The sequence below is a fragment of the Hypanus sabinus genome, unplaced genomic scaffold, assembly GCF_030144855.1.
Source record: "Hypanus sabinus isolate sHypSab1 unplaced genomic scaffold, sHypSab1.hap1 scaffold_1315, whole genome shotgun sequence".
NCBI classification, from domain to species: domain Eukaryota; kingdom Metazoa; phylum Chordata; class Chondrichthyes; order Myliobatiformes; family Dasyatidae; genus Hypanus; species Hypanus sabinus.
Window position 1 is genome coordinate 88288 of NW_026779384.1, and position 12433 is coordinate 100720.

Genomic DNA, 12433 nt, shown 5'->3' on the forward strand with positions numbered 1-12433 from the left:
AGAGAGAAAAATGTTACTCAGTTAATAACATAGTGACTGACAACTAAAATAAAATCCTTTCTTTTTCAATCTTTTTATTAAGTTTTTCAAAAGTAAATACTTAATGATCATGGTAGTGTCAAGCGAGTGGGATTAGACTGTTGGTAATTAATATATGAAAGAAAAAGCTATAAATAGCACCAATATAATTGACCTCCCAAACCCTTGATAGCCAAAACAGAAAAAAATAAAAAGATGGGGAAAAAAACCAAAATTGAAATCGAAAAACATCTAAACCAAACTAAAACAAAACGAAACAAAGCTGGGCTATTCAATTATATCAAATAATATCATTAATGTCGTTAACTCCGCTCCCCTACTCAACTCAATGAATAAAATAAAGGGATCAGAGAAGGTCAGATTACATTCTATGAAAGTATTGGCTAAAAGGCCTCCAAGTTTCTGCAAATTTAACCGAGGGGTCAAATGTGACACTTCTAATTTTTTCTAAATTTAAACAAGATATGGTTTGGGAGAACCATTGAGATGTGGTTAGAGGATTAATTTCTTTTCAGTTCAATAGCCATTAAGGAGGCAGATGCAATCATCTGCCGAGCTTCAGAGGGCAGATCGATCATTGGTAAATCAAAAATTGCCGTAATTGGATGAGGTTGTAAATCCATATGTAAAATTGTAGAAAATATATCAAAAATATCTTTCCAAAACTTTTCCAAGAGAGGGCAAGATCAAAATATATGAGTCAAAGAGGCTACCTCAGAATGACATCTATCACAGATCGGATTTATATGAGAATAAAATCGAGCTAATTTACCTTCGGACTTATGTGCCGTATGTATCGCTTTAAATTGAATCAACGCAAGTTTAGCACAAACAAAAAAAAACTGATTATTTTACTTAAATTTTTATATCTTTTCTAAGCGGTACCGATCTTTATTCCTTAATCTTTTTTTGATACTATTGACCCTAAAATTTCTTATATATGGCAGAATAAAAATCTTAGGCTGAGTAAAAAATATTTGCAGAAATCCAAAAAGATTGGTGGCTTGGCTTTGCCGAATTTAAGATTTTATTTCTAGGCAATTAATATTCGATATTTAATATTTTGGACACATGAAGTGCATTTGAAAGTTAGTCCTCATTGGTTGACCAAACTCAGGCGGCTGGAAACGGCTCCAGACGCCCCTTGGACGAAATGTGTTGAGCAGCCACTCAATCTGTCCTGAACCGCCGTTTGGCTCCTTAAAAAGTTACGAGCCCATGGTAGTACAGGGAAGAGTCTGGCATGGATAAAGCCGAGCTGATTATCTGGAGACAAAGTGTGGGAATAAAGGCAGCCTTAAGTGGCTGGCTGCCGCTGATTATTGGTGATCCACAGGGGTCTATGTCGGGACTGATTCTGTTCAGGTTATTTCAGTTGTTTGGATGATAAATTGATGGCTTTCTTGCGGAGGTTTACAGACTATATGAAAATAGATGGAGGGGCAGGTAGATTTGAGAAAGTAGGGAGCAGGTCAATAGAGCGTGGGGTTTAGATGGGGTGGCGTTTGATAGTATGTAGAGAAACCTACAAGAGGAGAAGCTGGACTTGATTTGGTATTGGGAAATGAACCAGGTCAGGCGTCAGATCTCTCAGTGGGAGAGCATTTTGGAGATAATGACCAAAATTCTCTTTCCTTCTATTGGAGAGGGTTAGGAACAGACAAATTAGGAAGGAAATTAATTGGAGTAAGTGGAAATTTGAGTCTATCTGGCAGGACCTTGGAAGCATAAATTGGGAGCAGATATTCTCAGGGAAACGTACGAAAGAAATGTGGCACAGGGAAAGGATGGTAGGCTACAGGAAACGTGGATAACTAGGGCTGTTGTAAATCTAGTCAAGAGACGAAGAACTTACAAAAGGTTCAAAAAGCTAGGGAATGATAGAGATCTAGAAGATTATAAGGCTTATAAGGCTTAAGAGAGAAATTAGGAGAGCGAGAACAAGAGAAGGCCTTGGCGGTCAGGATTAAAGAAACCCCAAGGCATTCTACAAGTATGTGAAGAGCAAGAGGATAGGAAGTGGGAGAATAGGACCAATCAAGTGTGACAGTGGAAACGTGTGTATGGAACCGGAGGAGATGGCAGAGGTACTTAATGAATACTTTACTTCAGTATTCACTGCGGAAAAGGATCTTGGCGCTTGTAGGAAAGACTTACAGCGGACTGAAAAGCTTGAGAAGGTAGATATTAAGAGATCGGATGTAGTGGAGCTTTTGGAAAACATCGAATTGGGTAAATCACCGGGACCGGACGAGATGCCCCACAAGCTACTGTGGGAGGCGAGGATGAAGGTTGCTGAGCCTCTGTCGATGATCTCTGAATCACCAATGGGGGCGGGAGAGGTTCCGGAGGATTGGAGGGTTGAGGATGTTGTTTCATTATTCAAGAATGGGAATAGAAATAGCTCAGCAAGTTATAGACCAGTGAGTCCTACTTCGGCGGTTGACAAGTTGATGGAGAAGAACCTGAGAAGCAGGATTTTTGAACATTTGGATGGGCGTAATATGATTAGGGGAAGTCAGCATGGATTTGCGAAAGGCAGGTCGTGACTTACCAGCCTGATTGATTTTGTGAGGAAGTAACTAAACACATTGATGAAAGTAGAGCAGTAGATGTAGTGCATATGGATTTCAGCAAGGCATTTGATAAGATACCCCATACAAGGCTTATTGAGAAAATAAGGAGGCATGGGATCCAAGGGGACCTTACTTTGTGGATCCAGAACACGCGAAGTGTGGTTGTAGACGGGTCATATTCTGCATGGAGGTCGGTGACCAGTGGAGTGCCTCGGGGATTTGTTCTGGGACCTTAACTCTTCGTGATTTTTATAAATGACCTGGATGAGGAAGTGGGGGGATGGGTTAGTAAATTTGCTGATGACATAAATGGTGGAGATGCTGTGGATAGTGTGGAGGGTTGTCAGAGGTTACAGTGGAGGTTGATAGGATGCAAAACGGCTGGATTGGGGGGTATGTCTTATGAGAATAGGTTGAGTGAACTCGGCCTTTTCTCTTTGGAGCGATGGAGGATGAGAGGTGACCTGATAAAGGTGTATAAAATTATGAGAGGCACTAATCTTGTGGATAGTCAAAGTCTTTTTTTTCCCAGAGCTGCAGTGGCTAACAAGAGGGGCACAGTTTTAAAATGCTTGGAAGTAGATACAGAGGAGATGTCAGGGGCAGGTTTTTTAAGCAGAAAGTAGTCGGTGCGTGGAATGGGCTGCCAGCGACGGTGGTGAAGACGGATAGTTGCATGGAGCTTAGAGAAACAGAGGGCTATGGGTAATCCCAGTAAATTCTAAGGTGGGGCATGTTCGGCACAGCTTTGCAGGCTGAAGAGCCCACAAAGCTCTAGGGTTTCTATGTTTCTACAGAAAGGCAGATTTGGAGAATGGGTAAAGAAATGGCAGCTGGAATACAGTGTTGGGAAATGAATGGTCATAACCTTTGGCAGAAGAAATGAAAAAAGTGTCTATTTTCTAAATGGAGAGAAAATTCAAGTTAAATCTGATGTGCGACAGGACTTGGGAGTCCTTGTGCAGGTCCGCTAAAGTTTAATTTGCAGGTCGAGTCTCTGGTGTGGAAGGCAAATGCAATGTCGCATTCATTACAAGAGAACTGGAATATAAAAACCATGATGTAATGCTGAGACTTTACAAAGCACTGGCGAAGCCTCACTGGGAGTATTGTGAACAGTTCTCGGTCCCTTACCTTCCCTTAGATCTGAAACTGCAGAGGGTTCAACGAAGCTTCACAAAAGTGAATCCGGGATTGAATGGCTTGTCATATGAAAAGCGTTTAATGGCTCTGGGACTGTTCTCGATGGAATTCAAAAGAACAAATGGCGACCTCTCTGAAACCCATCCAATGCTGAAAGGCTTTGCTGGAGTGGATGTGGTGAGGCTGTTTCCTGTGGTGGGAGAGTCTAAGACCAGTTTGGGGCTGAGAAGAAAATTGGATCAGCCACGATGAAATGGCGGTGTGGACTCGATGGTCAAATAGCCTAATTCTGCTCCTATATTCTAATTGCTGGAAGAACGCCGATCCAAATTTTCACTCATTAACGTGTCATATTTTCCATTCTTTGGAGTTCCGCAATTAATGCAAAGAAATTAAAATCCCAACAGGGAATTGGCTCGGCTGATGCTTTTTTCAAAACACACAATTCTAAAATGACTGTTCTTAACTGCTGAAGCCTCCATGTCCCCTTGGAGATCTCAGTGGCTATAAAAACTTTGAGATTGTGGAGCCTCGAAGTTTCATTCGGAAAGGGTTACCTGCAGTGTCATTCATCATTAAAGTTCCAACCCCCACCCACATCCAGGATGTGCCCGGTTCTCATTTCTATCATCAGAGCGGTCTGCGTGCTTCTAAAAAATGAGCGGCTCCCCCGTCATTGGTTGGTGAGATATTTGTGTTAACAGTCAGGTGTACCGGTGTCCCTCATAGAGTGGACACCGTGTGTATGCTGTGTGCTCTAACACGATTTCATTACTTCCCCCGTTCTGATCCCTGCTCTCTCCCTCCAGTGAATTTGGTGGCGATTGCCCTCCTGTCCCGGGGAAAGTGCGGTCTCTCCACCTGCACCACTCGCTACCTGGTCGCCATGGCGGCGGCGGACTTGATGCTGATCCTCACCAAGGTTATTCTGTACCGGATCAACTTCCATTATTTCCCGGAGTGCTTCCTCAACATAACCCCGGTGTGCAGTGTCATCACCGTGCTGCGCCGCTCCGCCACCGACTGCTCCGTCTGGTTCACCGTCACTTTCACACTCGATCGGTCTGTTGCCAGCGGCTGAAAACAAGATATTGCACCGGGGAGACTGCGGCGGTGGTCCTGGGGACAACCGGCGTCCTGCTGTGTCTGAAAAATGTCCCCTACCACTTCACGTATGTACCCAGAGTGATCATCGACAATGTGCCGCGGGGCTGCTATCCAATGATCGCTTTCTTTACCGAACCAGGCTGGATGGGGTATGACTGGTTCAACACGGTTTTAACCCCGCTCCTCCCTTTCGCTGTCATTCTGCTGCTCAACGCTCTGACAGTCAGGCACATTTTGGTGGCCAGCCGGGTCCGGAAGTTGGCTGCGGGATCAGAGCAGTGGGGAGACCCGCAGCGACCCGGAGATGGAGAGCAGGAGGAGGTCTATAGTTTTACTCTTCACCCTCTCCGGCAGCTTCATCCTCCTGTGGCTGACGCCCGTCGTGGAATTCGTCTACTATCAGATCACGGGGACGGCGGGGGGCCGGGAGGAACGACTCGCAGTTCATCTTTCCGCTGCTCGGGTTTATGCTGCGGACCGTCAGCTGCTGCACCAACACGTTCATTTACGCGGCGACGCAGTCCAGGTTCCGGGAGCAGCTGAAGAGCGCGGCGGTGTATCCGGTCACCTCGCTGCTGCGGGTCATCGGCGCCTCGGCCACCTGAGCGACCCCGGGATCACCTGTCCGGCCCCCGGGCTTCTGAAGGCCCACGCACCGAACAACCGCAGCAAAGTGCGGGGAGGCCAGTCTGCCCTTGGCAAAACCTGGAGAACACAGCACAGCACAGACCCCTCGGCACACGATGTCGTGCCGACCTTCAAACGTACGCCAAGACCAACCTAACCCTCCCTCGCTACAAGCAAGAGAAAATCTGCAGACGCTGGAAATCCGAGCAACACACACAAAATGCTGGAGGAACTCAGCAGGCCAGGCAGCATCTATGGAGAAGAGTACAGCCGACGCTTCGGGCCGAAACCCTTCGGCAGGACTGGACATGTATCTGCTTGTCATTTCTGTATGTCGCTGTGAGGTTCATAAATTCCTCTAATATATCTGCCTCGGTGACGAGTTGAGTCCCGATCTCCATTTTATGGTCTGATAGAGAAGACCGGGGAGTGGGGCTGAGATGGGGGAAACGGATCAGCCTCGATTGAATGGTGGAGCAGACTCGATGGGCCAAATGGCCTAATTCTACTCCTATGCCTTATGGTCCACTGTTCCCATGGTCATATATGTGACGTTTGTAAATAACTTGACGATGTGACCCCCAGGTTTGGAGTCCACACCGAGACCATAAGGCAACGGAGCAGAATGAGGCCATTCCGCCCATCACCGCCATTCTATCGTGGCTATTCATCCCGATCCCATTCTCCTCATTCCGTTCACGCTGCTTCTCATCAGGAACCTGTCAACCTCCGGTGAAAGTCGGGACCACTTTCCATCGTATCGGGACATGTTGGACTTTGAAGGGTGTCATTGACATCCCGCCTCACGGTGGGTACAGCACAGAATGATCGGCCCGGTCTCTCATCCTCCGTTCGGACAGACAACTGGCGAACAGACCGGCTCGCATCGTCGCCATGAAACGAACTCCTCTCCATAGATAAAACGGTCAGACTGCGCACCGTGGGGTCTCACAAAGGCCCTGTGGGGCTGCGCTGGGACTTTCCTGTACGCCTTCCCTCTTGCAATAAAGCATGGCCTCCCACATGTCTCCCCAAGTGCTCGCTGCTTCTGAATCCTTATCAGCCCGGATTAAGGGACTGGTTAGGAAGGGATGACCATTCATTCCTCTCCATAGATGCTGCTGCCCGACATGCTGAGATCCGCCAGCATTTAGTGCGTGTTACTCTGGGTTTCCGGTGTCTGCAGAATCTCTTGTGTCACCTGAATCCCTGCCTCGTGTACACGGACACTCCGGTCCCATTTCCTTTTCGTGACCCATTTCCCTTACGTCATTAATAATCTGGTTTCTAGTTTATAAGAATGAAGACTGACGTCTCAGTTATCACCGTCCACATCTGGTACACATCTGCCCGTTCACTAGTCCTGAATGGACCGTATCGGAGACGGTTTGCGTCCTGCTCACTGCTCCCCATCGCACCAGCAACAGTGTAGTTTCATGCCGTCCGCAGACAGGCAATGTGTCCACAACATGACCCGGTAGTGGAGCGGTTTGCGTCAGGCTATTCGAGCGGCCGCTGTAAGATCGGGACTCAATTTCCACTGCTCACTGAAAGGAGTTTGTACGTTCTACCCCCGACCGCCTGGGATTCCTCCGGGTAATCCGGTTTCCTCCCACGTTGCAATGACGTACTGGTTCGGGTTGATGAGTTGCTGGTACGCTATGTTGGTGCTGGACACTTGCGGGCTGTCCCCAGCACAATATTCACTGATTCAATTTGACACCGATGACGAATTTCACCTGAAGTTTAGATGTAGAAGAGACAAATAAATCTAATCTTTAAACACTGTACTGAAGCTTCAAAGTTATCGCCGTACTCTGCGAACAACTGTGCTGGGGAACGAACCCCGTGAACCCCAACTTGTCACTTCCTTCCATCCAGCAAATGGCCCGCATCTCCCTCTTCCCTGCTTCGGCCCTGTCACCTGACAATGCCCCGTGTGGGTTCGTATTCAATGCCACAATCCATGCCAGACTCCTTTAGGGAGACTTACCAAAATCCTTTTGAAAGTCCAAATGCATTAAACCACCGCGTCTATTTCACATTTCACCCTTAACCCATGACCTCTGGCTCCAACCACATTAGAAAAGACCTGCTTCCACTAACCCTGTCCATACGCCTCATAATTCTGTACACCTGGGTTGCTCCAATTCCCCGGGTTTCTCGGTTCCTTTGTGAAACTACATTTCCCACACTCTGCTCGGCAGAAACGTCCCCGGAGGTCAGAGAAATTTGGAAGATGGTCATCCACTCAAACACTATTTCCCATGTTCCCGTTGTGTATCTCGCTTCAATGGAGAGAGAATGACACTCAGGACACCTGTTCCTATCGATAGAGCTGATTTTCAGTAATACAAGAACACAGGAGCAGGAATTGGCCACACAGCTTCACATCGATTCCCATCCATTCCAATTCTACGCCAGTCCAAATCCCTCATAGAGTTATAGAGTGACGTTGCACCAGAGAACGGAAGCAGACCCTTCGGCTTATCTAGTCCATGCCGCCCTTCTGTCTAGTTCCACCCACCCGCACTCGGAACTTAGCCTTCCGCACCTCTCCCATCCACATACCTATCCAAAATTCTCTTAATTGTTATAATTCTACCTGCATGTCGTTCCAAGCTCGCCACAACCTCTGGATGAAGAGGTTAAACTTGAATATTTCACCGTCCACTCTAAAGCTTTGATCTCGAGCTGTCGTCTCGCCCAACCTGAGGGGAAAAGCCTGCAGGAATTCGCCTTGTCTGTCGCCCTCATAATTTTCTATTCATCTAAATATCTCCTCTCATTCTCCTACGCTCCACTGACGGAAATTCTAAAATGTCTCATTCAGGGGGCTCGTCCGGGATTTGAACCCGGGACCTCTCGCATGCTTGTAAATTCAGACCCAAAGCGAGAATCATACCTCTAGACCAACGAGCCCGTTCTGTATTTATGACATAAAACTGATGCCTTTCACTTACTCAATCTCCTTCCTCAAAGCATCTAGTGGTAATTTTACCACCAAATTAGTTCAAAGAGCAAAGACCAGTACAGCACACTACAGGCCCTTCGGCCCATGATGCTGTGCCTACCTGTGTAAACCTACTCTGCCATCAATATGACAATTCCCTCCTACACAGCCCACAATCTGCTATTTTCACGACATCCACCTGTCTGTCCAAGTATCTTTTTAATGTCCCTATTGTGTCAGCCACCAGCATCCCGGCAGTGCGTTCCCAGAACTCACCACATCGTTCAAAATAAAAACAACTTTCCTCTCAGCTAAACTTTCCTCCACACATCCACACAAAGGACACGAGTGTCCTTTCATATTGGCCGCTGCCACCCTGATGAAAATGGTGTTGTCGTCCACCCTGTGTCTCCTGTAATCTCATACACCGGCATCACGCTCTGCAGCTTTGAAGAGAAATGTTCCAGCTCGTTCAGCCTTCCCTCACAACACGTGCTCTAATCCAGGGAACATCCCGCTGAACGTCCTCTGCACCTTCTTGAAGTATTTCTAAATGTTTTTCCCCACACCTCCCCCCAGACAGTTATACCGCTCAACCATTCTATGTAGAACCACCACCGCTCCCCGAAGCGCCCTCTATCTATCACCCCAGTCACGGCACCACAATGTAAATACCGTAAACTACATTTCTATCAAGTTGTTTACATTGTAAATACACGCTGGTGTCTTTGTTATTTTTGCACATTCTGTTCTAAATCCGTACTGTAATCACGAACGTTATTTATATAATTGTTTACGCTTTATCATCGGTAAATGTTGTTTTTGTTGCATGCCATCCCAACACACCACGTCAGCTTACGAATACACGTAAATGTATCGGGGAAAACATTGATCCCTGATCGCTGACGTTTCCTATAACGGGACGAGCTGAACTGAACACAATACTCAAGTGCGTTCCAACTGGAGTCTGACAGAGTTACGTTACCTCGCGGTACTTGACCTCAATCTCTGACCAATGAAGGTTAGCGCACCACGTGACTTCAGAACCATCCTCTCAACCTGCGCCGAATGTGTAACATGGGTCTAGTGTTGTTTGGGTGTCAATTATAGTTGTCCCAGTTACTGGTGAGAATCAACGGTTAATTCTTCCCTTCTTCTCTATCCAGCGAGTGTTTAGAAGAGTGCACAGTTCCTTTAAAGCAAACGGAAAAAACGAACAGCTGGGGAACTGGAGAGAAGAGAATGGTTAATGGAGAATGGTCAGCGTTGGGGGGAGGGGGTCGAGATATACAGTATGCATTTACTCTGCAGTGTAAGGCGGCCAGCACCTCATCTTTTGCAACGTGCGTGTGGTTCAAGGCAGCACCGTCTTCTTCCCTGAATTTCCTTGCTTCCATATATCCTCCATGCTAAATTCAGCTGGGATGTATTCATCTGACACCTCGCCCATTCCCTCGGGCTCCACACAGACGGCCGGACAGATCCACTCACTCTTTGATCATGCATTTACCCCAATATGTTTATACAATCCCAGAGGATTCTCCTCTGCCTTTCCTGATAGATCGTTGCCGTGTCCTCTTTTTACAATATATTTATATAATCCCAGAGGATTCTCCTCTGCCTTTCCTGATAGATCGTTGCCGTGTCCTCTTTTTACAATATATTTATATAATCCCGGAGGATTCTCCTCTGCCTTTCCTGATAGATCGTTGCCAGGCCGTCTTTTTACAATATATTTATATAATCCCGGAGGATTCTCCTCTGCCTTTCCTGATAGATCGGTGACGTGTCCTCTTTTTACAATATATTTATATAATCCCGGAGGAATCTCCTCTGCCTTTCCTGATTGATCAGAGACGTGTCCTCTTTTTACAATATATTTATATAATCCCGGAGGATTCTCCTCTGCCTTTCCTGATTGATCAGTGACGTGTCCTGTTTTTACAATATATTTATATAATCCCGGAGGATTCTCCTCTGCCTTTCCTGATTGGAAACAAGATGTCTATTTACCAGAAAATAAAATCAGCCTGTTCTCAACCATAAACCCCGTCAAAACCCCGGCTAACCGCTCTCAAATTGGCCCCGCACGAAATTAACACCTTAACTTGTGGAAAAGCCCTATCTTTTTGCAGAACTATTTCAGCCTGGTGGAATTATGCTCACTGGTCGCAAAATGGTCTGTTATTGACTCTTCAAGGCATTTGCCCTTAAAGATAAAATATAAAGATTAGCGTTAATTGTCACATATCATAGAGCAACTATTAGTGGGAAGATAGAGGATTGGGAAGCTGTTAAAAACCAACAGAAAGCAGCTGAAGAGATAAAAGATGAAATATGAAGGTCAGCTGGCTGATAATATCAAAGATGATACCGAATGTGTTTTACTTTCAGATATAAACAAAGTTACAGAGAGGTGAGAGTGTATATCGGACCACTGTAAAGTGACACTGGAGAGTTAGAAATGGGGAAACAATGAAATGGCGGACGAACTTGATAACTATCCTGCACCAGGCCTCCCGGTGGAAGACACGAACAGAATGACAGAAATCCGAGAGAGTTTGGGGACAGAAATGAATGAGGTTTCCATTACTAAGGAGGAGCTGCTTGGGAAGCTGAAGGTTCTGAAGTTAGACTAGTCACCCGGACCTGATGGACGACGCCCAGATTTCTGAAAGAGGTAGGTGGAGGGGTTGTGGAGACGGTAGTAATGATCGCTCAGGAATCGCCATTAACCTGGGAACTCTAGTTCCAACCTCAGAGGAAAAGTCCTGCTTGCATTAACCCTGTCTATACCCCTCATCATTGTGTACAACCTGGTTTACTCCTATTCCCCGGGTTCCCAGTTCCTTTGTGAAACAACGAGGTTACGTTTGCCACACTCGGCTCGGCAAGAACGTCTCCAGACGGCAGAGACATTTTGGAAGACGGTCATCTACTGAAATACTATTTTCCATGGTCACTATCTTTATTTCATTTCAATGTAGTGAGTATGACTACTAACATTTGTTAGTATTTGTCCTGAATGTCAGTAACACAGGAACAAAAGAATATGGGGCAGGAGTTGGCCACCAGCTGCCTAACACTTCCCACCCACTCCATTTATATCCTGACCCGATTCCCGCATGGATTATAGAGTCAAAGAGCACTGCAGAACAGAAGCGGGCCTTTCGGCCCATCTAGTCCATACCAGCCGTCTGACTAGTTCCATCCACCCGCTCCAAGAACATAGCCTTCCAAATCCCTCGCATTCAAACTTCTCTTAATTGTTACAATTCAATCTGCATCTCGTTCCACTCTCGGGATATCCTCTGAGCGAAGACGTTCCCCCAACGATTCCGCTTGAATATATAACTTTTCATATTCAACCTGTGACTTCCAGTTGTCAATCTGAGGGGGAAACCCTGCTGACGTTGAAGTTATCTATATCCCTCATGGTTTTGTTTACCACTAAACATCTCGCCTCATTCTCCTGCGCTTCACTGAATGAAGTCCTAAAACGTGTTATTCAGAGGGGCTCGTCCGGGATTTGAACCCGGGACCTCTCGCATGCTCTCAAACTCAGGCCCTAAGCGAGAATCATACTACTAGACCAACGAGCCCATTCAATGCTTCTAAACATAAAACTGAAACCTTTCACGTTCTCAGTCTCCTTCCTCAACACATCTGGGAGGTGTTTTATATCTGACCTTGGAAGACAGGACCGAAGCAGAACAAAGAACAAAGACCTTGTCCAGCACACTCGGGGCCCTTCAGACCTCCATGTTTTCTCCACCTCTGTAAACCTACTTTCCCGTAACTATAACTCTTCCCTCCTACACAGGCCATAATCCGACAATTTAACGGTCACCTGTCTACGTAGGTGTCTTTTAAAATTCGCAGTTACACACGCGTCTACCACACTGTTCCAAAACCCACCACACTCTGTACAAACAACTCATCTCTGACATCTTCTCTAAACTCTCCTCCACTCAGCTTGCCGCTATCT

General features: G+C 46.3%; 2 non-coding genes across 2 annotated transcripts; both read right to left on the bottom strand.

Annotated features, from left to right (window-relative positions):
- Window positions 1-8326: 8326 nt before the first annotated feature.
- Window positions 8327-8414, bottom strand: trnap-ugg (transfer RNA proline (anticodon UGG)). The gene is given in 2 exon segments: window positions 8327-8362; window positions 8379-8414. It is a non-coding gene; the product is annotated as a tRNA-Pro (tRNA).
- A 3545-nt stretch (window positions 8415-11959) lies between these two features.
- On the bottom strand, window positions 11960-12047 carry trnap-agg (transfer RNA proline (anticodon AGG)). Its single transcript is given in 2 exon segments — window positions 11960-11995; window positions 12012-12047. It is a non-coding gene; the product is annotated as a tRNA-Pro (tRNA).
- Window positions 12048-12433: the final 386 nt, after the last annotated feature.